Consider the following 24,901-nt stretch of genomic DNA (forward strand, 5'->3'; position numbering starts at 1 on the left):
ATTGCTTCTCATATGTGCCTTGATGGGGTGGGGGGGCTCCAGCAGAGCCAGTGACTCTTTGCTCAAGCCAGTGATCTTGAGTTTAACCCAGTGACTATAGAATCACGTTAATGGTCCCATGTTCAAGCCAGCAACCCCATGCTCAAGCTGGTGAACCTGTGCTCAAGCTAGTGACCTGGAGGTTTTGAACCTGAGACCTCAGTGCCCCAGGTCAATGGTCTATCCACTGCACCACCATCAGTGAGGCTTCTTTTTTTTTTTTTTTTTTTTAAGATTTTATTCATTGATTTTAGAGAAAGGAGGTGGGAGAGAAGCAGAAAGCATCAATTTATGTTTATCACATGTGCCTTGACCTAGCAAGGGTTTCAAACTGGGGATCTCAGCAGTCTAGGTCAATGCTTTATCCACTACACACCACAGACCAACAGTAAGTATTTCTGAAGTATTTAACAAATGAACCCCAAACTGAAATCTCATTTTTAAAATAGACTTGAAATCTAATTTAAATTTTTTCTCTGCTAGAGTTTAAAATTATTTTCTCATTTCATTTGATTAAAAACCATTAGTTTATCATAATAAAAGAAATGATTTATTAATATTTTGATAATGACTTAGAACCCATGTTGAAGAAATGAATGGAACAATAATGAGCTATTATCTCACACCTGTCAGAAAGGCTGTTATCAATAAATCAACAAACAACAAATGTTGCTGAGGTTGTGAAGAAAAAGAAATGCAAGTGCGCTGTTGGTAGGAATGCAGATGGGTGCAGCCACTGTGAAAAGCAGTATGGAGTTACCTCAAAAAATTAAAAATGGGCCCTTGCTGGTGGCTCAGGTGTATGGATGTCCTGGGTTTGATTGCTGGTCAGGGCACACAAGAGAAGTGACTATCTAGTTCTCCACTCTTTCTTCTCTCTCTCCTTTCCCTCTTCCCCTTTCACAGCCAGAAGCTCGATTGGGTTGAGCGTGGTTCTGGGCACAGAGGATAACTCCATTGGATCAGATCAGCCTCAGGTGCTAAAAGTAGCTCTGTACTCAAGCTTTCACCCCAGAAGGGGTTGTAGGGTGAATCTTAGTTGGAGTGCATGTGGGAGTCTGTCTCACTATCTCTCCTCATCTTAAAAAGAAGTTAAAAATGGAACTGCCTTATTACTCAGTTATTCCACTTCTGGGGATTTTTCCAAAGAAACCCAAAACACTAATTTGAAAGTGAATATATGCACCCTTATTCCATTGCAGCATTTTTACAATAGCCAAGATTTGGAAGGAGCTCAAGTGCCCATTAGTAGATGAGTGGATAAAAAAGCTGTAGTACATTTACACAATGGAATACTACTAGGTCATTAAGAAGAAGGAAATCTTACCCTTTGCAATAGCATGGATGAAGCTGGAGAACATTATGTTAAGTGAAATAAGCCAGTCAGAAAAAAGACAAAAACCATATGATTTCACTCATATGTGGAATCTAATGAACAAAATGAGCTAACAAGCAAAACAGAGACAGGCTCCTAATAGAGAGCAAGAAGACAGTGGTTGGGGTTGGGTGGTGGGGCCCTGGAGGGGGTGGAAGAATTAAGCAAAAAAGAAAAAAAAAACAGAAAAAAGGCATGGACACATAACAGTGTGGTGATTGCCAGGGATGGGGGTGTATAAATGGTGATGGACAGAGACTTGATTTGGGGTGGTGAACACACAATACAGTGTACAAATGATGTGTTGTAAAACTATGCACCTGAAACTTGTTTAATTTTCTTAACAAGTGTCACCCCAACAAATTAAGTACAAAGGGGAGAAAAATGAAATGGGTCTGTACATGTTTGGTTGTAGTTTAATGATACAAACTCAATGTAGAGATCCTTGATGACCAACTCTTTTCTGAGACTATTATAGGTCACAATGAACAGATGCCCTGATTTGTTTTATTGTATTTTTCTATTCACTGACGTATTTGTTATTATTATTGCTATTAAATTCTCAAATGACCTCACCCATTGTTAGGCACATACACGATCCTCAATACATTGATGGGACCAGACTATTTGCTCAGCAGAATGTCTAACCTCATTAATGGCACACATAGAAAATAACAAAAACAACTTAGGGGGGTTAGCTTTTCTCTTATGGTACTTATACTGACATACTTTCTAAACTCCCTTACGTACACAGGTTACTCATCAGTCATCATCATCTGTCTATGGGTCCCGTTCTACCTATTGCTTAATCCTGGCTAACGTCAGGCACTGAAGGAGGGACACTTATCTTTCTAAAACGTTGTATTGTTTCTAAAGCTTTAAAACAGAGATTACATTTTGTGAAGCACAAAAAGTCCAACTAAGAAATGACTTGGTCATCTTGATCTCACCATGTACTCCTATCTGCGATCTGAGGTTACATTGTTTGAAAAACAGGCCTTAACCTCAGGAGCTCTACTGACTCTTCCATTGTCAATATTGCAATTTCGCTCGGCCTCTTCATGCTCAGCAAGTTACAAACAAATACTTATATTTATTATGAAGATACATGAAAATTAATACGACCTTTAGCTACACAGATCAGTCTGTAGGTGAAAATCTGCAAAAATGATAATGATTTAGAACACTATAGAGAAAGATCATTCTAAAACAGACACTCATGTGGCAGTTATAAAAAAGAACCAGGGATTTTTTTTTTTTTTTAATCCAGAGCCTGTATTTTGAAGACGTAGAAAGCCAGGGTATCAAAACAAACCATTTGTTTTATGTCTCCTGTGTCTGTTCAAAATGAGAAGTTCAAGAAAATTTGCCAGGTATTTTAAATAAACATTGCTGGTTAATGTCCCTATACCAGAATAAGCACAATCTCAAGAGACTCTATTTCTGGTGGGTAGAAAATACATTTTATATCCAAAAAAGTAAATTTTCTTACATAAATTGTAAATTTTCTCATTAAAATACTTTTTTTAAAAAAAAGAAAAACCTCAAACAGTACAATATATGAGAGTCCATTTAAAGACAAAAGACAGGGTTTGGTTTTGTTTTGAGTGTGCTAAGACACCATAAGTTACATAAAGCTCCAAAAGTAAACAAGATCTTAAAAACATCAAGCCACATGCTCTGTGACTCTGCTCTAGAATATGAAGAGGAGGGTGTCTCTGATACAGGCATCAGTCCTGACTAAATTCCAAGCACAAATATGTTAAGTACCATATGGATATTATTTTATTTAATCATTATAACAACTGCCTCAGCATCTTTTCCCACTTAATAGATCAAAAAACTGAGGCTTAAAGAGGTCAACCAGGCAACCAGTAAGAGGTGATATTTAAGATTTGAGGCCACTGCTATCTGACGCTACAGGATGCTCTTAACCTATGTCCCACTCGTTCCCATGCCCGTATGTGGTTGTTTACTGGGCTACCTATCCACCTGTTACACATATTTCTTCCTGCGACCTTTGGCACTATATTGTTCATCATTATTGATGTCTTAATCTCCTCTTCTGGAATTTAAAATCCCTTAGGGCAAGTTCTGTATCTTAATTCTCATAGCCCAGTGCAACCAGCAGCCTTGTCTCTCTTGAAACAGGTATTCAGTGACAGCTGAAATGAACTGAAATGATCTTTTGATCCCATGTCCTATTAGAATTTGCTAAAGCCAAAAGCTGACTGAGGTCATATTGTGCTGAGTAACTTCATTTAACTTCCACTTTATAGTCTTTAAAATTAAGCAAATTAATTAGCTGTTTAAGAACAACAAAATAATGAAAAAGCACAAGTGACAAATATACAGTGTGTCCGTAAAGTCATGGTGCACTTTTGACCAGTCATAGAAAAGCAACAAAAGATGATAGAAATGTGAAATCTGCACCAAATAAAAGGAAAATTCTTCCAGTTTCATACCTATTCAGTGCAGTTCAATGTGGGCTCACGCACAGATTTTTTAGGGCTCCTTAGGTAGCTATCTCGTATAGCCTCTAGAGCAGGGGTCCCCAAACTTTTTACACAGGGGGCCAGTTCACTGTCCCTCAGACCATTGGAGGGCCAGACTATAAAAAAAAAAACTATGAACAAATCCCTATGCACACTGCACATATCTTATTTTAAAGTAAAAAAAAACAAAACGGGAACAAATAAAATATTTAAAATAAAGAACAAGTAAATTTAAATCAACAAACTAACCAGTATTTCAATGGGAACTAGGCTCCTCTCACTGACCACCAATGAAAGAGGTGCCCCTTCTGGAAGTGCGGCGTGGGCCGGATAAATGGCCTCAGGGGGCCGCATGCGGCCCGCGGGCCATAGTTTGGGGACCCCTGCTCTAGAGACTCATCACTGACTGATGGCCTACCAGAACAGGGTTTCTCCACCAAACTGCTGGTTTCCTTCAACTGCTTATCCCACCGAGTAATGTTATTCCTATGTGGTGGCGCTTCGTTATAAACGTGCCGATATTCACGTTGCACTTTGGGAGGGTTTTCCTTTTATTTGGTGCAGATTTCACATTTCTATCGTCTTTTGTTGCTTTCCTCTGACCGGTCAAAAGTGCACCATGACTTTACAGACACACTGTATACACATACACAACACACCCTGAAAGGAAGCTTTTCCTTTTGATAACAATAAAATGCTTCCATGTGGTTGCAAAATTCATAACATTGCTTTGCCTAAAAGTTACAATTGAAGGTTCTTTGGAAACTAATACAATACTTTGATAGATATGTGGCTATGTAGCTTAAGTGTGCAACAAAGTTGTACTTCATTTCTAGTGAGTGGCTGCTTTCAAGAACAAACCGTGAGAGAAACTGGCTAGTAATCACATACAGTTGCCACGCCTAATTGTTTAAAACAGAGGCCTCTTTTGAAATAGTTATTATCTTTCAAGAGAAGAACATCTTCTAAAATTTAAATCAGTGTTAGCTAAGTGTGGCCCTTGTCATTATATGACTTACTTGTAAAATAGGGTGATCGTGGGCTCCTCCTCAGGCCTAGTGAATCAATCCCTCTGAGGCTGTGCTAGAAATCTGTTTCTATGAAAAGCTCCCTCGGTGATTCTGATGCACATAAAAATCTGAGACCCACTTTGGTCTGACCTGATCGAATCCCTTTCTCCAAGCAGTGTCTCTGTTCTCTGGGGCCTGCACTCTTCAATCTGCTGCAGAAGGTGTGAGCTTTAACAACCTAAAGGTAGTCTCAAATTCCAACTGAAAAGTCAGCTTTCAAAGGACTGCTGGGTGCTGTTGTTTTCACTGGAATGTGTGAATTCACAGAGCAAGTTAATTCCATCTCCAGATACTTGAGTGAAATTCTTTTTTTTACAGAGACAGAGAGAGAGTCAGAGAGAGGGACAAACAGGGACAGACAGAGAGGAACGGAGAGATGAGAAGCATCAATCATTAGTTTTTTGTTGCGCACTGCGATACCTTAGTTTTTCATTGATTGCTTTCTCATATGTACCTTGACCGCGGGTCTTCAGCAGACCAAGCTGGTGAGCTTTTGCTCAAACCAGATGAGCCCGCGCTCAAGCTGGCGACCTCGGGGTCTCAAACCTGGGTCCTCAGCATCCCAGTCCGACGCTCTATTTAATGCGCCACCGCCTGGTCAGGCTTGAGTGAAATTCTTACAGAACAACTTTGCACTAACTGTCTCTGGGAGCTACTACAAACCTTACCCACATCTACCTTATCACACCTCTCACACTGTCTACATTCTCAGCCAGTATGAGCCCCAAACTAAAGCTGCTGGACCTCACCCTTCTGCCCTTCCCTGTTACTGAGTTCCCAAATCATCCTGACATCCTGATACTATTTCTTGCCCACTAACCTCACTACCATTCCATTGATGTTTTATTCATAGCTCCCTTCAGCCCCCTTCCTGCCTTCACAAAAATATTTCACCCCTCACGACCCCTCTCCCAGTGAGAGCAGAGGCAGCTCGCTCTACCACCTCAGACTTCCCGCAAAGTCTACAGACCACGTCAGCCTCATGTCTCTACCTTTGAGGTTCGTGTTATCTGCCTCATGAATATTTTCCTCCTCAAGTGCCTCTTGACAAAAAAAAAAGTCTTCGTTTATATGAATCATTCATTGATTCAATATAGTTTATTGAGTGTTTAATATGTACCAGGTGCAGGGAATAAAAGATGAGTGATAGAACAGTAAGGAAGACGAGTGTATGTAAATGATCATATTGTATTATAATATTATTATAGCAATATATCATGTAGTATATTGAAGAAATTATTGAATCCATGTGTTCAACTGGCACCTTAGAATTCCAAACCTTACTTTCAGTTCAATTGGCTATTCTGATTTTCTGACAATGATTGCCAGTGCATGAAACATCTGAAACCAAAGTTGTCAATATTTTCCTATAAGCTCCTTCTCCTGGTTCCCATATCCCTCATTATCACCAGCCATGCAGGTCTAAATAGAAATCATAGTACAAGGATAAATATCTCAAAATGGTTACAGAGGAGAAATAAAATTCATATAAGTGAGTAATCGGGGCCATGGTCAACAATTGGGAATGGTGGAAACTATGACAAACTAAAAACCACAGCCTGAGTTCTAGGACACAATCACTGCTCCGTTCCTAACAATTATTACAGCTCATGGACACAATCCCAATGTTGTCGCATCTTTCACTTTTTAACTAGAAGCTGGGAATCCAAATTTTAATGAGCAATTTTCTAATCTTTCTAACATTGTGCAGCCAGTTAAAGATCACCAGCATACGCAAACAGCACTGGGTGAAAGGTTGTTTGTTAAGGAGCAGTAGAGACATAGCATGTTAAAGTGTCACCCCACAGATTACTTATTAGTTACAATAGGGGAAAAGCATCTTTACAGTGAGAAGTCTGGTATAGACCACCTTGAGCCTGTGATCACACTTAACATTACCAATAACAATAACGGGACAAACTGACTTAGGTAACCCTGCTACAATTCCATGGAAATTACACAACAGTCCCTGATAACAGTTTAATCTAAATCTAAGCATGACGGAAGAATTAGACAAAACAAAATTAAGGGATATTCTAAAAAGCAGCTGACCAGAACTCATCCTGAATACAACAAAATATCACAAAGGACATTCCTTCCCTTATTAGTCTAGAAAATTCCCATTTAGCACTCCACATCCCAGTCACAAATCAACTTCCATAAACTTCAATGCCCTCCTCTGAAGAATGGAGAGGGTCTTCCTGTTTCCAGCTACATGTCTACTGCACTCTGGTCACCAGGGTGTCTCTGTCACCCCTTCAAATTGTATGTTCCTTGAGAGCAGAGCCCCAGGTCTAGAATGATGGCTAGTGTTTTATTCGGCCTGTTTCTACTTTAATATTGTCTCTGAAAAAGCTTAACTATTCAGAAAGGGTCCAAGATGGTACCTGTGAGAAGAAACTAAGCTTGAGAAGGAAGGTAACAGAAAACAAATTGACAAAATGTTGTGGAGAATGACTCACTTCAAAAACAAAATTTAGTTTCTGGGTCCATCTTAGATGAGGAGAAAATAAATCCCAGAGCCAAAGCCTTCAAAGCATGTCAGAAGAGTTTTGTTGCTGTGAGGTGTTAAAGGCTTAACTTCTTGGCTTCCAAACGTCTGTATTCTCAAGATCTCCTTCTGTTCCTTGGGAAATTCTAAACATGTTACCGTGGCCTTTTCAATGCGAGGGTCTGTTTCCTGTAACTTCGTGCCTCCTTTCAATTAAGATCAAATGGAATTTAGAATTAAGTGGAGCCACAACTCTCAAGTTAATGTTAATTATAACCTTGGTGGATGTGTTGCAGCTTGTTCTCAGCCTGTCTGATTTTATGAACAGACGGGGCAAAGCTTCAAGGCCTCTATTATTGTCGTGTTTGCCTATAATAATAACATAAGAATTGTTTCTTCCCAGAAAACTTTTATGTATTTCCTATAATGAAAATATCAATCTTTCCTAGAAGCTAACAATAATATTGCCTTTTCATTCACTTTTGTTATATTTTTTTAGGTAATTAAAAGAATCTTAGGCCTGACCTGTGGTGGCGCAGTAGGGTAAAGCATCAACCTGGAACACTGAGGTTGCCGGTTCGAAACGCTGGGCTTGTCAAGTCAAGGCACATATGGGAATTAATGCTTCCTGCTCTTCCTCCCCCTTCTAGCTCTCTCTCTTTCTCTCTTTCTTTTCTCTAAAATGAATAAATAAAAATAATCTTTAAAAAAAATCTTTGGCTCCTTATGAAAAAAAGAATCTCAGGAACCTTGTTCTTGCACCTTTAATGTGAAATTTGCTACCTCAGAAAAATCTATTTAAATCATCTACTCTAGTGTAAAAGGAAAACAATTATCTTGGAATCAAAGTTTTCAGAATAATATATGATACCCTTAGAGAAGGTCATTAACAAACCTCAGAGGTGGGTACAAACCACAAGAGTCAACATTCCTGCTGTTCCTTTAAACTAGAATTTGCAAAGTGGTGGGTGACTTAGTTAGGTTTGCCAGATAAAATACAGATAAACATAAATTCAAATTTAACTGGAAGTCTTGTATTTTTATTTGGTACACCTGGCAAGTCTACTTGAAGACTGATTTTATTTAGTAAATTTACTGTTTTTAAAGATCCAAATATCTTTTTTTTTTTTTTTTTTTTTTCTGAAGCTGGAAACAGGGAGAGACAGTCAGACAGACTCCCGCATGCGCCCGACCGGGATCCACCCGGCACGCCCACCAGGGGCGACGCTCTGCCCACCAGGGGGCGATGCTCTGCCCATCCTGGGCGTCGCCATGTTGCGACCAGAGCCACTCTAGCGCCTGGGGCAGAGGCCACAGAGCCATCCCCAGCACCCGGGCCATCTTTGCTCCAGTGGAGCCTCGGCTGCGGGAGGGGAAGAGAGAGACAGAGAGGGAAAGCGCGGCGGAGGGGTGGAGAAGCAAATGGGCGCTTCTCCTGTGTGCCCTGGCCGGGAATCGAACCCGGGTCCTCCGCACGCTAGGCCGACGCTTTTTTTTTTTTAATAAGGAGCTTTGGCAACATTGGGCTCATAGGTTTTCATTATGTAAGCTCGATCTCAAAGTACATTTTCATTCTCTCTCTCTTTTTTTTTAAGTGAAAGAGAGAAAGACAGACAGGAAGAGGGGGAGATGAGAAGCATCAACTCGTTGTTGCAGCACCTTAGTTGTTCATTGATTTCTTTCTCATATGTACCTTGATGGGGAGGGAACCTCCAGCTAAGCCAGTGACCTTGGGCTCACATCTATGATCCACTCTCAAGCTGGTGACTCTACACTTAAGCTGTTGAGCCCATGCTCAAACCGAATGAGCCTGCACTCAAGCTGGCAACCTCTGAGTTTTGAACCTGGGTCCTCAAGCATCCCAGGTTGACACTCTGTCCACTACTGGGCCATTGCCTGGTCAGGCATACATTTCTCATTTTTTAATTGCAATCACACCTGGCCCCTTCCTGATTCTTGGGTCCTAAAGGCATGCGTTTTCAACCTTGTTCTGATCCACTAACTAACTATGTAGTCACATACATCCACTAGCTGTGGTATCTGCACCTTGACCATGCCCAAATCACACTTGAGAAACATAATTTTATTATGATGCTTCACATTGGTACTGTCAAGGTAAGAAATTTCCATACCGGTAAAGAATTTCTGTGAGTTTTTTTTAGCTAAAATTGATGACAATTGCAGGGAAGCAAGGTCCCAAATGCTCCAAGGAATAACAGTTTCTTTTATATATTTGAAATTAAGAAAGGACTTTAAGGAAGATTGCATGAAGGTGAAAGAAAGCAAGGTAAGGATTGTAATACCAGATAGTTAAAATTATGTGCTCTCCTAGGTGTGGTATTACTCCTGGCATTTCAGATGTATGCTAACGTAGGTGCATAAGAACAATAGACAAGGCTGGCTTAAAAACCTTTCACTGAAGAGTTTATAGGTCTGACATATAACTACTCATTATAACCTACCCAGTTAGGAATTTATGATTTATTATAGCACCCCTATTTTGTCTACAGTACTTACTGACTATACATCATTGTATCCCATCATATATAGTTCAAAAATACAAGTTATTTTTCTGATATTCTATAGTTTTGTTTTGTTTTTTTCTCCAGCCCATCAGTCAGTTTAACCTCAGCTCTAAGCATTTTGGGTGAAATGCCATATCATAGTGGAAAAAGTAGTGGATTTTTAGTAAGAATAGTGAGTATTTTAGTCCCTGGGTTAATACCCAAAATAATTATATGACTTTGAAAGTTTATTTAATCTCTCAACCTCTCAGATTTTCCATCTGAAAAATATAAAGGTTTGACAAAAAAGCTATGGCTTTAAGTCTATTGTTGTTAATAACCGATGAGTCTATAAAGTCAGTTTATAGTCAATGTTTTCTGCAACTTTATAATCGGAACATCAACTCCTGAAGCAGTTAAGTAACTTTCCTGTATTACTGTAAAGGTTTATGACATTGGAAAACATTTATCTATTGTCAGACTTGCATAGCATCACTGCAGATTGCTAGGAGACAGTAAATGTTTTTACAAGCAAAAAGCCTTCGCTTTTTCCTACCACTATCTATTGCAAAAAAAAAAGTTTGCACAGCTACTGGTCCAAACATACTCCTTTTATTGTCTCAGCTCGATAGATACACCTTTTAAGTATCTAAGAGGAAGAAAAGGGAAAAGCTGCTTATTATCATTTAATCCCCTTAGCAGCCCAGTGAAAGGTGGGAAAGAGTATATGGACAAATGTCAAAGTAACGCCCTTGAAGAGCTATGCCAAGCAGAGCTTTGGTTGATTTAGATCAGGGGTCCCCAAACTATGACCTGCGGCCGCATGCGGCCCCCTTAGGCCATTTATCCGGCCCCCACCGCACTTCCAGAAGGGGCACCTCTTTGATTGGTGGTCTGTGAGAGGAGCATAGTTCCCATTGAAATACTGGTCAGTTTGTTGATTTAAATTTACTTGTTCTTTATTTTAAATATTGTATTTGTTCCCGTTTTGTTTTTTTTACTTAAAAATAAGATATGTGCAGTGTGCATAGGGATTTGTTCATAGTTTTTTTTTTATAGTCTGGCCCTCCAACGGTCTGAGAAACAGTGAACTGGTCCCCTGTGTAAAAAGTTTGGGGACCCCTGATTTAGATCTACCAAACAGAGTGGGCTTTAAAAAGCAGAGAGGTGAAACTGTCTTCCAGATTGCAGACAAGATCACACCTGAATACACCCACTCTCCCTGAAAGTATTAAGCACCTACCTCATTATAAAAGCCTGCCTTTATGAAAACTAACCGGATTGCCTCAACCTTAAATGAACGCAATTAACACTTTCTCAGTAGATGCTCTTATCTCTCCTCACTGCTTTTTCTGTTTCTATAATTAAAGATCATTGCTTCTCAAAAAGGCCAACATCAATCCTTTCCTCATTCTCACGATTAATTTCCAAATTTAATTATTTTGTTGTAAAAACTAAAGAATGAGCCAGACAAATGGTATCCTGGACCATGGGACCAGGAAAATTCTTCTAAAGTTTATTAAATTGCTATTTTAAAAAATTATAATAATCTATTGTTATACCTAGTAATTATACAGAACTATAATGAACCAAAGTAAAATGAGAATGCCCAATAAAAGAATAATTTTTAAAATGTAGTAGGAAACATAATATTTAGGTTCTGAATATGGATTAACGTGCAACATTGCATATTACCCATATCTCTAGAAGTTGCATAGAAAAAAATTTAGTCATGATACTCTTTTGAAAGTAATAAAAGCAAGACATTTACACATGTATGTTACTGCAAATAGTATAAAATTATTCCCAAAAGAAGAAGCATTCTAAACATAACCTCAGTCTATTTTGTCTTTATTTAATAAGCGTTTGGCCACTCAACAATGAGGTACAATAAACAAAAAGAAAAAAAATTATCATCTCAGTAGAATAAAGATGCCATGTCAATGCACTTCCATTTCATGGTTAACATATAAACAAGTCAGAAAATGTTAACAATACTTTGTATTGTATTTATATATTTGGTAGTAGGCCCAGAAGTAACTTACAAACAGAAAAATACTAATTAATAAAGGTTAGAAAAAATGTTGGAGCAATTTAGAACAACCTAATTGAAAGGACATTTTAACAGCGATGCTAGAATTTCTATCTACCAGTGCTCCCCAACCTTTCTTGGGCCATGGACCGGTTTAATGTCATAAAATATTTTCATGGACCAGCCTTTAGTGTGGGACGGATAAATGTATCAAGTGACCAAGAAAAGTATCAAGAGTGAGTATTACACGGATGTAACAGAAGGAATCTGGTCATTTTTAAAAAATAAAACATCGTTCAAACTTAAATATAAATAAAATGGAAATAATGTAAGTTATTTATTCTTTCTCTATGGACCGGTACCAAATGGCCCACGGACCGGTATCGGTCTGCAGCCCAGGGGTTGGGGACTACTGCTATATACTATATATGCAATAGTGGTCTAGAGTCTCAGTATATACAAGGCCATACTAAAGAACATGGATTTATACGATGCTTAACAAAGAGACTTCCTGACCCTTTTTTGGGGAAAAAATAGGAATAAGATTGTGGTTGTTTTATATATACAATATATACAATATAAATATATATTTTTATACTCTCTCTATATATACACAATAATATGTATATAAAATAAACCTCTTAGAATAGTGTGTGGCACAGACCAAAAATATTTAAAGAAATACTACCAGTAGCTATTACAATTTTGGTTTGTGGGAGGACATGGCAGAGGGAAAAGGCAGACAAGATGATTACTTTCTTATGAAAATCTCTTTTGTAAAAGCACATAAAAATATTCTACATTATGTGCAAATAATATTGTCTTTTGGACAATCTAACTAGCAATTTGTATTCTGGTCTTTGAAAAACTTGATGGAGGCCCTGGCCGGTTGGCTCAGCGGTAGAGCGTCAGCCTGGCGTGCGGGGGACCCGGGTTCGATTCCCGGCCAGGGCACATAGGGGAAGCGCCCATTTGCTTCTCCGCCCCCCCCCCTCCTTCCTCTCTGTCTCTCTCTTCCCCTCCGGCAGCCAAGGCTCCATTGGAGCAAGGATGGCCTGGGCACTGGGGATGGCTCCTTGGCCTCTGCCCCAGGTGCTAAAGTGGCTCTGGTTGCGGAGGAGCGATGCCCCGGAGGGGCAGAGCATCGCCCCCTGGTGGGCAGAGCGTCACCCCTGGTGGGCGTGCCAGGTGGATCCCGGTCGGGCGCATGCAGGAGTCTGTCTGACTGTCTCTCCCCGTTTCCAGCTATAAAAAAAAAAAGAAAAATAAAGAAAAAAAGAAAAACTTGATGGAGAGGCCTATAAAGCCAGTATCCACAGTCACCATTACAGCTGCCTGGCCCATGCAGGTTCTCATTAGATTCAGACAAATGGTAATGAAACAATAGAACCAAGAACTGGTGGGCCATCATCTTTAATCCTAGCTTGCTCCCAGCAGACAAGTAAAAACACACACTGGGCTCCAAAACCCACTCATTCAGTGCTCACAAAGCTACTGACTTATCCGAGTTTCCTAGAATCAAAGGTTTCTAGCTCACCAGCCTCATTCTCCTTTGTTCCCCATCTCCTTCTCTCTGCACAAACTCTGCACTCACTGGTTTCTCCTTTAGCACTTCACCATCTTGGCTGCCTCTCTCCTCTCCTCCGTGTGGCATTTCTCTGCTCTCTGCTTTCTGCTGTCTCTTCTAATACAAATCTCAGGAACCAAGAGAGCAAGCTCCCGGTCTGCCCCACTTTATAGTGCAGAAATCAAAACCTTTATTTCAATATACAAAATAGGGAAGTCTCCGATACAAAGTCCACCCCACATCAAAAAGGGTGGGAAAGGTTTAGTCCTAAAACCAAGCCCCAGGCTACAAAAATTCTGCCTGCCCACAGCCGGCCTCCAACACACATTAATATTATAATCACCTGGGTGATGGGCTTCCATGTGGGCAGCGCCATCTTTAACAAAGTGAGCATAATATATTTTATCTACCTAACAATCCACCCCTATGCTCACTTTACTACCCACAATCTATACCACCGGCATCCCTGTGCAAGGACATTAGGCACATTACACAAATTACAACAACATGACAAATTATACAATCTCAACAATTACAGAGGTACACTTCACCAGTCTCTGAGCACTTTGCCAAAAGTGAAAAATGTCCTCGGCTTTCTTTTTAGCCATGGGAAAAAGCTTCCCGGGGCAGGGGAGTACTTCCAGCAAAGCTGTCCCCCACCCCCATCAGGGTATTTCACATTGTCCAAAATCCGTAAGTCCATCCAACAAAGGAGCCCTTGCCCACTCCGGTCGTAGTCCAGGAAATCAGTCCATGCACAGGAGACCTTAGCCACCCCCCTTATCCCTGCCATCCTGGCAGGTCTTTCACTGTCCCAAGGAGGAGTACGTGGCAATGGCAGTCAGCATTTCCATCTTTGCTCTGGAGAGCATGATGGCACTCACCCTTATGTCCCCAAATCGCGGACCTACCAGGGCTGTAGGCGGTGCTCCTTCCAGCTGGACTCTCATCTTCTGGAGACTGCAGATCACAATTCCAGGCCAATTCTCCTCATCCTCCAAAGAGGAACTGAAAACATCAGTTCCTGATGCCAGGCTTAAGCCCTGGGCTGCCGCAGCCTTCTGCTCCGCAGACTTTGCAGCTCTGGACCCGGCCTCAGCATCAGCCTCAGCCTCAGCCCCTGCCTCCTGCCACTGCTGGCTCTCCACAATGTCCAGGGCAAGCTGCAACTCACGAACCTGTGATTCCTTCTCCAGCATCTGCTCCATTTCCAAGCGAATCTCGCAAACATGGTCGGCCTCCTCTGGTGCTTGCTCCAGCTCCAATGTCAGCATCTCTTTCTCCCACGTTTGCTCCAGCTCCTTCCACTGCTTGGTTGGCAGATCCCAGGCAGCCTCTTCCACAGAGCTCTCAGTTTCCTCACGCATGGCTGTAAAAGTCAGCCAGCCTGCAGCCCCCCAAAAACAGCCATAGGAAACCATAACAGCAGTCAATCTTCTACTCTATCACTCAAAGGTGGTGGTGGCTCCTTGCCGATCTGTATCGAATCCTGACACAGACTACGCCAAATGTAAAGCCAGTATCCATGGCCTCCATCACAGCCGCCTGGCCCATGCTGGTTCTCATTGGATTCGGACAGATGGTAATGAAACAATGGAGCCCAAAACTGGTGGACCATTCTGTTTCTTGGTGTCTCACCAAGACAGGCAAACCACAAGAGAAGACAAGGGAAAAGCAGAAAACCAGCTTTTCCCATGAAAGGCAAGGGATCAGGGAGGCCCGTGCAATGGTGATAGCAGGAACTGAGAGAAAGCAAGCTCTTGGCCTGCCCCACTTAATAGTATCGATATCAAAACCTTTAATCCAATATACAAAACAGGGAAGTCTCTAATACAAAACCATTTATCTGAGACATGATGGGATTTGCACCACCTCACATCAAAAAGGGTGGGAAAGGCTTAGTCCTAAAACCAAGCCCCAGGCTACAAGGATCCTGCCTGCCCACAGCCCACCTCCAACACACATTAATATCACCTGGGCAACAAGCTTCCACGTGGGCAGCGCCATCTTTAACAAGTGAGCATAATATATTTTATCTGTCCAACAAGGCCTTTGCCGGCTCAGGGGATAGAGCATCAATCAGCCAGGCGTATGGAAATCCTGGGTTTGTTCCCTAGTCAGGGCACACATGAGAAGCAACTATCTGCTTCTCTTCCCCTCCCTCTCCCCCTTCTCTCCCTCTTCTCCTTTTGTAGCCAGTGGCGCGGTTGGTCAGTTGGTTGAGTGTTGGCTTAGGGCAGATAGCTCAGTTGATTCCAACATCCGTCCCAGATGGGGGTTACCTGGTGGATCCTGGTTGAAGCATATGCAGGAGTGTATCTCTCTATCTCCCCTCCTCTCACTTGAAAAAAAATTTTTGATGGAGAAAAGAAGCGATGTGAAATTACTAAAGTACAGGAAGGTGAATGTACAAACACAATAAGAAATAGAAAATGGCAACAATTTCAGGCTTTCAAGGGATTTTATAAACCTCCTCTTCATGGGACAATGCCTGTAGGGCCAGGAGCCGCCATCGTGGCCATTCACATGCAGGTTCCCATTGGATTCGGGCAGACGATAAAGAAATGGCGGAGTCAGAGGACGGGGGGCCATCCTATTTATTGGTGTCTCACCAAGACAGGCAAACCACAAAAGAAGACAAGGGAAAAGCAGAAAACCAGCTCTTCCCATGAAGGGCAAGGGATCAGGGAAGCCCCTGCAATTGTGATAGCAGGAACTGTGTGTCCAAGCTCCCGGTCTGTCCCACTTTATAGTGTAGAAAACCAAAATCTCTTAATCCAAAATACAAACAAGGAAGTCCCCGATACAAAGTCACCCATCCAAGGCATAATTGGATTCCTCATGAGAGTGCACCACCCAGATAATACAATCATTCAAGGGTGTGGGGAAAAGCTTAGTCCCAAAACCAAACCCCAGGCTACAACGACCTGGCCTGCCTATAGCCTGTCCCCCACACCCAATATAAGTCACAAGCGAGCAAACATATATATCACATTTACAAACTTATTTGACCAACAATGCCACAAACACTCACTCCACTTTTTAATTGTGAGATGTAAGAATTGAAAAATAAAAAATACAAATATACTTAGTATTGGAGTTCATTCTTATACAATTGTCTATTTTTAACACATTTTAAGTCATATAATTGTACATTTCAAATATGCCTAGTGTTGGGCGGATAAAATGTGTTATGCTCACTTTGTTAAAGAGGCCGTTGCCCAGGTGATATTAATGTGTGTTGGGGTGGGCTAAAGGCAGGCAGAATCCTTGTAGCCTGGGGCTTGGTTTTGGGATTAAGCCTTTCCTACCCTTTTTGGTGTAAGGTGGTACAATCCTATCATGCCTCAGAGAAGTGACTTTGTATTAAGAGACTTCCCTATTATGTATATTGGATTAAGGGTTTGGATTTCTACACTATAAAATGGGAACGGAGCGGGAGTTTGGCTCTTGGTTCCTGAGGTTAGCATGAGAGAGCAGAGAAAGTAGAGCCAGCAGCGGAAGGAGGCCACGTGGAGGAGGCCAGGAGAAGCAGCCAAGATGGCGGAGTACTGAGTGAGATGCCAGTCTGTGTAGAGTTTGTATCTGGGATAAGGAAGAAAATGGGGAACTGAGGAGAATAAGGTTGGTGAGCTAGAAACCTTTGATTCTAGGAAACTCGGATAAGTCAGTGGCTTTGTGAGCACTGAGTGTGACTGGGTTTTGGAGCCCAGTGTGTATTTTTTCTTGCCCGCCGGGTGCAAGGTAGGATTAAAGGTTATGGCCCACCAGTTTTTGGCTCCATGGTTTCTTTACCGACTGTCCGAATCCAATGCGAACCTGCATGTGAATGGCCACGATGGCGGCTCCTGGCTTTACACCTAGAAAGTAAAATATATAGCTTTGTCAATTGTTCTTTCTTTTTGAAGAGTTTTGTCTGTGATTGAAACATATTTACCACTGGGTCCCACTTTGTTTCAAATAATGTGCCAGTCACTGAAAATTTAAAAACACACACAGTGATTGTCCTCAATTTAATCTCTTAATTTATAAAGGTCAAAACTGTCTTTACAAATCAAAGAGCAGTACAGGTAGCTCATCTTCAACAACCAAGATATCATTTTTCATTTGAATATTGGAGAGCACTTGGAAGAAAAGGTAAATAGAAAAAAATTAAGTTAAAACTGGAGAGGAAAACTAGGAAAGGAAAAATAATAAATGCAAACTAACAGGTATGTTGAGAATTGAGATTATAAAAAGAAGAATGGTTTTTGTTGACAATAATAATTATTTAATGTTAATCTGTTTGAAAAGAAAAAAGTTTTAAACTCAATTTTCTTCCTTTGGAAGATCAGTGATGAGAAATACACGATAAAATGTTCAGAAAAGTCGAGATATTAGAATCAGACCAAAGATTGTGTTCTGAAAAGATATGGTTAGGCTTCATTCTCTCCCTGAAACTCATGGTGAGTGGTGGAATAGAATGAGATCCTCTTGGTAATTTACAATGGTTGGTGGGGAAGGAGGGGAAGTACTGGCTCAGTTTCCTTATGAGTAATAAATGCTAAATGTGTAACTATAATTATCAGTCTGTGATATAGTAACAAAATCTTAAAGTTTAAAACCAATACGTTACACATAAAGGTACTGATATAGAAATTGCAAAGGAATAGTGAATTAAGGAAGTTAATTGAATATATTTGTTTCTAGAGTTTAAACACAAGTTAAACTTTGATCAATTATACAAACATATAACAATTTCTCAAGTGAAACTATTCTCCCTACAAAGAGGTAGCATTAGTTTAATTAAACTTTATTCTAGATTATGATTCTAGAAATTATAGATGAACTTGAAATTGAGAAGTAATCTTCAATTGGATTTGGATTATCTAAATCAAAAAAGACTGGGGTATAACCGGAAGGCCAAAGTATGTGTATATTTACTGATATTTTGGAACTAGTAAGTACAAGTGGCGTAGCTATATTCTTTTCACGTAGGTTGGTCTCCATGGAAAGTCAATTTATGATTGGATAGTCAACCGGGAAAGGAGAGTCAGTGGTGTGATTGAATTATTTAATGGCATTAGGTCCCAGGAGTTTCAAGCCTACATTTGAGATACCTGTCTCAAGACTTTCATCATATGCATGTCAATTTCTTTGATTCCTTGCAATTTTGTATTCTGTTTTCTAGCTAAATCTTTCTTTTCAGTTTGAGCTTTCCATACATTTTACATTTGATTAGGCTTGAGTTTACTCCAGTGAGATTTTACTCAGCACTCTACAAAAGTTTTGGATGTTTCCAAGGTCTTCAGTTAGAAATTCTAACCATCATTTTGGTTACTCCCACAGGTACTAATCTTACTGAGTAGTTGTGGATTTTACTAGTTTCATCTTAGAGACCGTCTTCTTTCAATAATGTGCTCGTGTTTGAAGTAGCACTCATTCTTTTCAGGTTCATCTTATAAACCTTATCTTTGGTCATACACCAATCTCTCAAGTGGAATTGGGGGGGGGGAATACTTTCTTTCTCATTTAATTAATAAAAATATACTATCTTTTGCATTCTACTCTACAAGATATGCTGTATCCTCCAAATCAATATATCTACATATTGTGAAAGAGTAAAACAAATATAAATAATTAATGACTAAAACTATATCCATCCATGAAGTAGGTAGTGGTACCATTCCTACCTACAGAATTCCAGCCACGCAGATCTGGGGAAAACATGATTCATTTTATCTTGAACGCATGCATTAGTCTTTGTATTCCACTGAGATTGCCAAGTGTTTTGAAGAAGAGAGTTAGTAGTGACATATGCATCTCAAGGATAAAGAAAAGATAGAAAACTGCCTTGGTTATGATAAATTTATGTCACTGACGATTACATGAGAACGGTTTCTCTTGAACATGAAGCAGAAACAGGATTTCAGTGGGCGGAAGAGCACATGGGACATGTTTAGACAGAGTGTAGAGGAAGACTGTTTCAAGAAGTTTGGCTGTGAATGGGGAGAAAAAAGAGAACCAGGTTGTTGCTAGACAGCCTGAGGTGAAAGGTCTTACTTTTTGTTTTGTTTGTTTTGTGTTTTTATGGGAGAGATTTGGGAATGTTTAAATGCAGAATGAGAGCCCAAAGAAAAGAAGGGGTGGAGGAGACTGAGGGAATTATCTTACAATACTAACATTACAAATTTTTGCACAGGGATTAAACAAATTGATGTCATTTTATGCAATACCCAAATCTAAAAGAAAATCATGTGATATTTTCTAAGAAGAATAGTTTTAAAAAAAAAGAGCTATCAGAGTGGTAAATTCAGAGGGCCACGGCCAGGCTGGTAGGGTGGCAAGGTCGAGGTTACCATTGGGGTTGTTGATTGTGCCAGGGCCGAGTGGGGGCATGTGGGGTGTGCAGTGCCCAGGGAAAGTCAGCCGCAGTGCCCTGTGCTGACTGTGGAGTCCACTGTGTGTTCCTCTCCATTTGCTCTATGTACCATCCACCTTGGGTAGTTATTCCAAAAAAGCCTCTGACTTCACACCTTCTATTTACTAAAGAATAACTACCCATATTTAAAGCTCAGAACCTAGATATATGAAAATGCTTAAGAGGAACAGACTCCAAGAAGAATTCAAAGTCAAATTATAACTTTGGGGGTGGGGGGAATCAGGCAAAAACTTTAAGAAGAAAGTGTTAATAAAATAGTTAGTTATGTGTGAAAAACTGAAAAGACCTCACTCAGCCTATAGCATTTTTACATTTAAAAGCTTCCAAAAAGCTAAGGATGGTTCATCATAGGCAGAGCTGATAACTGTAATTGAAATCTTTAAGAAAAAACAAAACTATCTAGTCTAAGAAGCTATTATATATTCAATTTCCTAAAGATAATAAAATTCATCATGATAATGAAATAAAATCTTGGGAAGAACAATTGAAGTTAGATAAAATGATCATATAAATTGCAAAATGAAACACCAAACAAGATGGCACTGAGGGTGTTAAAGTATAAGATTGAGAAATGTTCCTAGTGGATAAGCTCAGGAAGCCCAACAGGTCTCAATACCTGAATCCCCTGTCAAGTTAGAAAGTGGCAAAAGTTTTATATTCAATTATACAATTTCTTTCTTTAGTCATGAACTTCAGCGAATTTAATATACTTTGTATCAAAATCTTGCTTTGGGAAACCCACACAGATATAAATACATGCTATATTTATTTTGTGTGTACAAACTACTGAGAATTAAAATAACCCATGAAAATACAGCAATGAATCATTTAACTTAAGATGAAAGTAAATCAGACTGTGAACTTTGTTAATACAGGGTAACTTATATGAAAAATTTATTCTTATTTCCTTATATTATGGAGACAGGAGTTTGTTTTTCTAAACTGACTTAAATTATAAAAGCCACAGTGTTCTATAATATGATTGCATATATTATAAAAACAACCAGATGTCATCTGGGTAAATTCTACTTCCTATGTGTAATTCATATTGTATTTAGATTTGGTGGTTATGCATATAAATGATTGCTGGTTTTAGTTGCAACATTTCATAAAAGAAGCTGAGAGATTCTTTTTCCTCACTATTTTTCTTAAAGTAAAACTAAAAAATTAAGTGAACATAATAATCTTTGCTTAAAATAAAAACAGATAAACCTGAGAATAGTCTTACTATGCCATTGATTCATCCTTCTTTCAGCTTACTGTAACAGTTTGATAGAAGATATACCTAATATAACTTAAACAGTAAATATATAACATCTTAAATCCTACACATTTTGCTTATTGACTGCAAATAATTTGATCAGAGATGATGCATTTTTTAAAATGTAAGATTATACATTTTTCTTAGATATGATTACCTATCATGGAAAAGTCTAAAGAGCAATTGCAAATTTTCACATAATCGATTTAAGGAATCTTCCCCCTCATCAAATCAGATGCATTATAGTTAAAGTAAAAATATTCAAAAATATTTTCAAAACAAAATTATCTCATAAAATTATCTCTATCTTATCAATTTTTCTATATGCATTCAATTGTAGTGTAATTTCATTATTGAACCTATAATCATCACAAACCATTGTTAACATCCATCCCAAGTTTTCACCTTATTCAAATTCCCTAGAAAGTTACTGAGTCAGCAGCTTTTATACAAGTTTTCAGGTTAGGTTTAGTGTCCAACCTAAATGTTTATGACAAAAATAAAGTACTATAACTTTTTCAATGATTGTTTTCATTTCACATTATAAGATATAGTGGAAATTTAATTATATTTTTACAATAATTTGATCATAAAAGTTATTAAATAAAAGCAAGGTTTAAATATTTATTCTATATTTAGATGATAGAGTTGTAATATTAAAATGTGTCTTCAGTTTTCAAATTTATCGTGAAAAAATTTACCCCAGGCAACAGTTCCAGAATTTTACGAGATTTTCAAACTCAGTGTAACCAATTGCCTAGTTTAAATTTCTATGAGATAAAAAAAATAAGAAAATTTTCTTCTCCTTTTTAAAATCATTTATTGTTATTTGCAAATAGTGTATCTGTTTTGGAAGAAGGTTACTAGTAAGATCATTTGAAATTGATATAGGGTACCAAAATTGTCTGAACCCCACCATTTTAAAATTGGAATATCTATTTGGGTAATAATTTTTCCTTAAGTTAAAATTTCCAGTAGGCTTAAAGAAAGATGTATTGTGATTTAGTGTATATATATTCTCTGAATTATAGATATTTTAATATTTTGTTTCTAAGTAAGATTTTTGTTATTGAATACATATTTCCATACAATGTTATAACTTTATTTTTACAAAAATATATATATATAGATAAGAATATTGTTTCAGAACTGTTAATAAGAAAGCAAACAAAAGGATTGGAAAGACAAATAATTCTTTCTGAATAGTGGTTCTGTAGAGAAAACATGTTAAACTTGGAAACAATAAAAAAGATATTTGTGAAGGAGATAGTGTTACACTTCTAAGTACCGTAGCAATAGCAACTATTCTTGTGGTTCTCCCTTTACGATTTTGAATTCAGAATAACTATTAGACACACACACACACAGCCCATTACATTTATAGATACATACAGTGTTCTTAAATCTATTTACTGAAAGAGCCTAAAGCAGTGATAGATAGCTCCAGGACAATTGCAGGAAGAAATGACTGATTCTGGGGCTGAAGCAGGCAGAATTAAATATGAGCTCTGATCAATCTTACCAAAAAGTAAAGACTTACTCAGAAAATGCTAAAGGTATATAAGAATAAGAGCAAGCTCGAAAGGGTAACCACAGGCCAAATTTGGGACAATTTGATTATTGAATTCAGACTGTGACAAATTAATCTAACTGTATTACAAATATATGACATAACTTCTCTGAAGTAGGTAGGAAAAGAGGAGCTGACCTAAAAACCCGTAGAAAACAATATTTTGATTATAAATAGTATGGCTAAAGACAAAAGCACCATGCATAAACATTATATTCTAGTTTGTAAATTTGTTTCTCATTGGTTTAACAATTCTGAAATTACGTTTATACTAGGGTTAAACAAATAGGCAAGTTAATGTTAGATTGTGAAAGCAGGTTTCTCATTGTCAGAGAAAGAAAATACAATTAAGTGAAGAAGTCTGGAATGAACCATGTGATACTAGATTAGTGTTGAGACATCAGTACTAACTCATGTTTACTGTTATAGTTGATAAGTAAGTAAGTAGGTAAGTAGATAGATAGAGAGATAGACAGACAGACAGATAGATAGTAGTGGATAAACGAGCATAGATGAATGTGTATACATTGACTAATATACATACATATATTCCCTAACACTGTTTAGTAGAACTGATGACACCTCAATAGCAACCAGGATACCTGCACTCAGTTCTTGGTTTCTAATGCCATTCTCAATTAAAAGAGAAATGGCTTTCCTAGGACTGGAACAGGAAAAATGCAATATGAGCCTGGAGTACTTTTTAGTATAAGATAGTAAATAAATGTTCATAAAACAAGAAAGCAGGTATCTCAAAGTGTCACGGGAGCCAATCTAATACAGTGTGTTCATAAAGTCATGGTGCACTTTTAACCGGTCACAGGAAAGCAACAAAAGATGATAGAAATGTGAAATCTGCACCAAGTTAAAGGAAAACTCTCCCAGTTTCATATCTATTCAGTGCAGTTCGATGTGGGCTCACACACAGATTTTTTAGGGCTCCTTAGGTAGCTATCCCGTATAGCCTCTACAGACTCATCACTGACTGATGGCCTACCAGAACGGGGTTTCTCGACCAAACTGCCGGTTTCCTTCAACTGCTTATCCCACCGAGTAATGTTATTCCTATGTGGTGGCACTTCATTATAAACGCGCCGATAATCACATTGCACTTTGGTCACGGATTCGAATTTAGCGAGCCACAGAACACACTGAACTTTCTTCTGTACCATCCACATCTTGACTGGCATGGCCATGGGCTGCTCCGCTGTATACACGGTGTTACATCATCATCTGCGCATGTGCACATGCTGCCACATCATCCTACAGAAACTGGGAGGGTTTTCCTTTTATTTGGTGCAGATTTCACATTTCTATTGTCTTTTGTTGCTTTCCTGTGACTGGTCAAAAGTGCACCACAACTTTACGGACACACTGTAGTTCTCTCATTGGCCAAAGCCACAATAATTTGGGCAATACAATAAATACCATAGTATGAGTTTATAATCCAAAGTATAAAATAAATATATATAAATGTATACTGATAGAAATAAATAATTGAATGGGTAAAAAAATAAAGGAGTGGACAAACCCTTCCTATCGAAGAATTACAAAATCAAAATATATGTAAATATTCCCTTCCAGGAAATGGAGGTTAATCTGCTCTCTCCTTGAGTGAGGGTTAGATTTACTGACTCTCCTCCAAAGAATAGGAGAAAATGGTAACTTTACAGGGGGAAGGCCTGGAAGACATTATATTATCTGAGTAATCAAGGTTAACAGCACAAGGATTATAAATGATACAAATACTATACTGTTGGTCAAATAAGTTTGTAAATAATGATATATATGTTTGCTCGCTTATAGTTTGCATTGGATGTGGGGAGACAGGCTGTAAGCAGGCAGGATTCTTATAGCCTAGGTTTTAGTTTTAAGATTAAGCCATTCCCACCCTTTTTGATATAGGATGGTGCACTCTCATAAGGAATCTCATTATGCCTCAGATAAGTGACTTTGTAGCAGAGACTTCCTTGTTTGTATATTGGATTAAAGGTTTTGATTTCTATACTATAAAGTGGGGCAGACCGGGAGCTTGCTCTCTTTCGGTTCCTGAGAGAAGCATTAAAGGAGAAAGCA

Source organism: Saccopteryx leptura, chromosome 3 (assembly GCF_036850995.1).
Source record: "Saccopteryx leptura isolate mSacLep1 chromosome 3, mSacLep1_pri_phased_curated, whole genome shotgun sequence".
Taxonomy (NCBI): domain Eukaryota; kingdom Metazoa; phylum Chordata; class Mammalia; order Chiroptera; family Emballonuridae; genus Saccopteryx; species Saccopteryx leptura.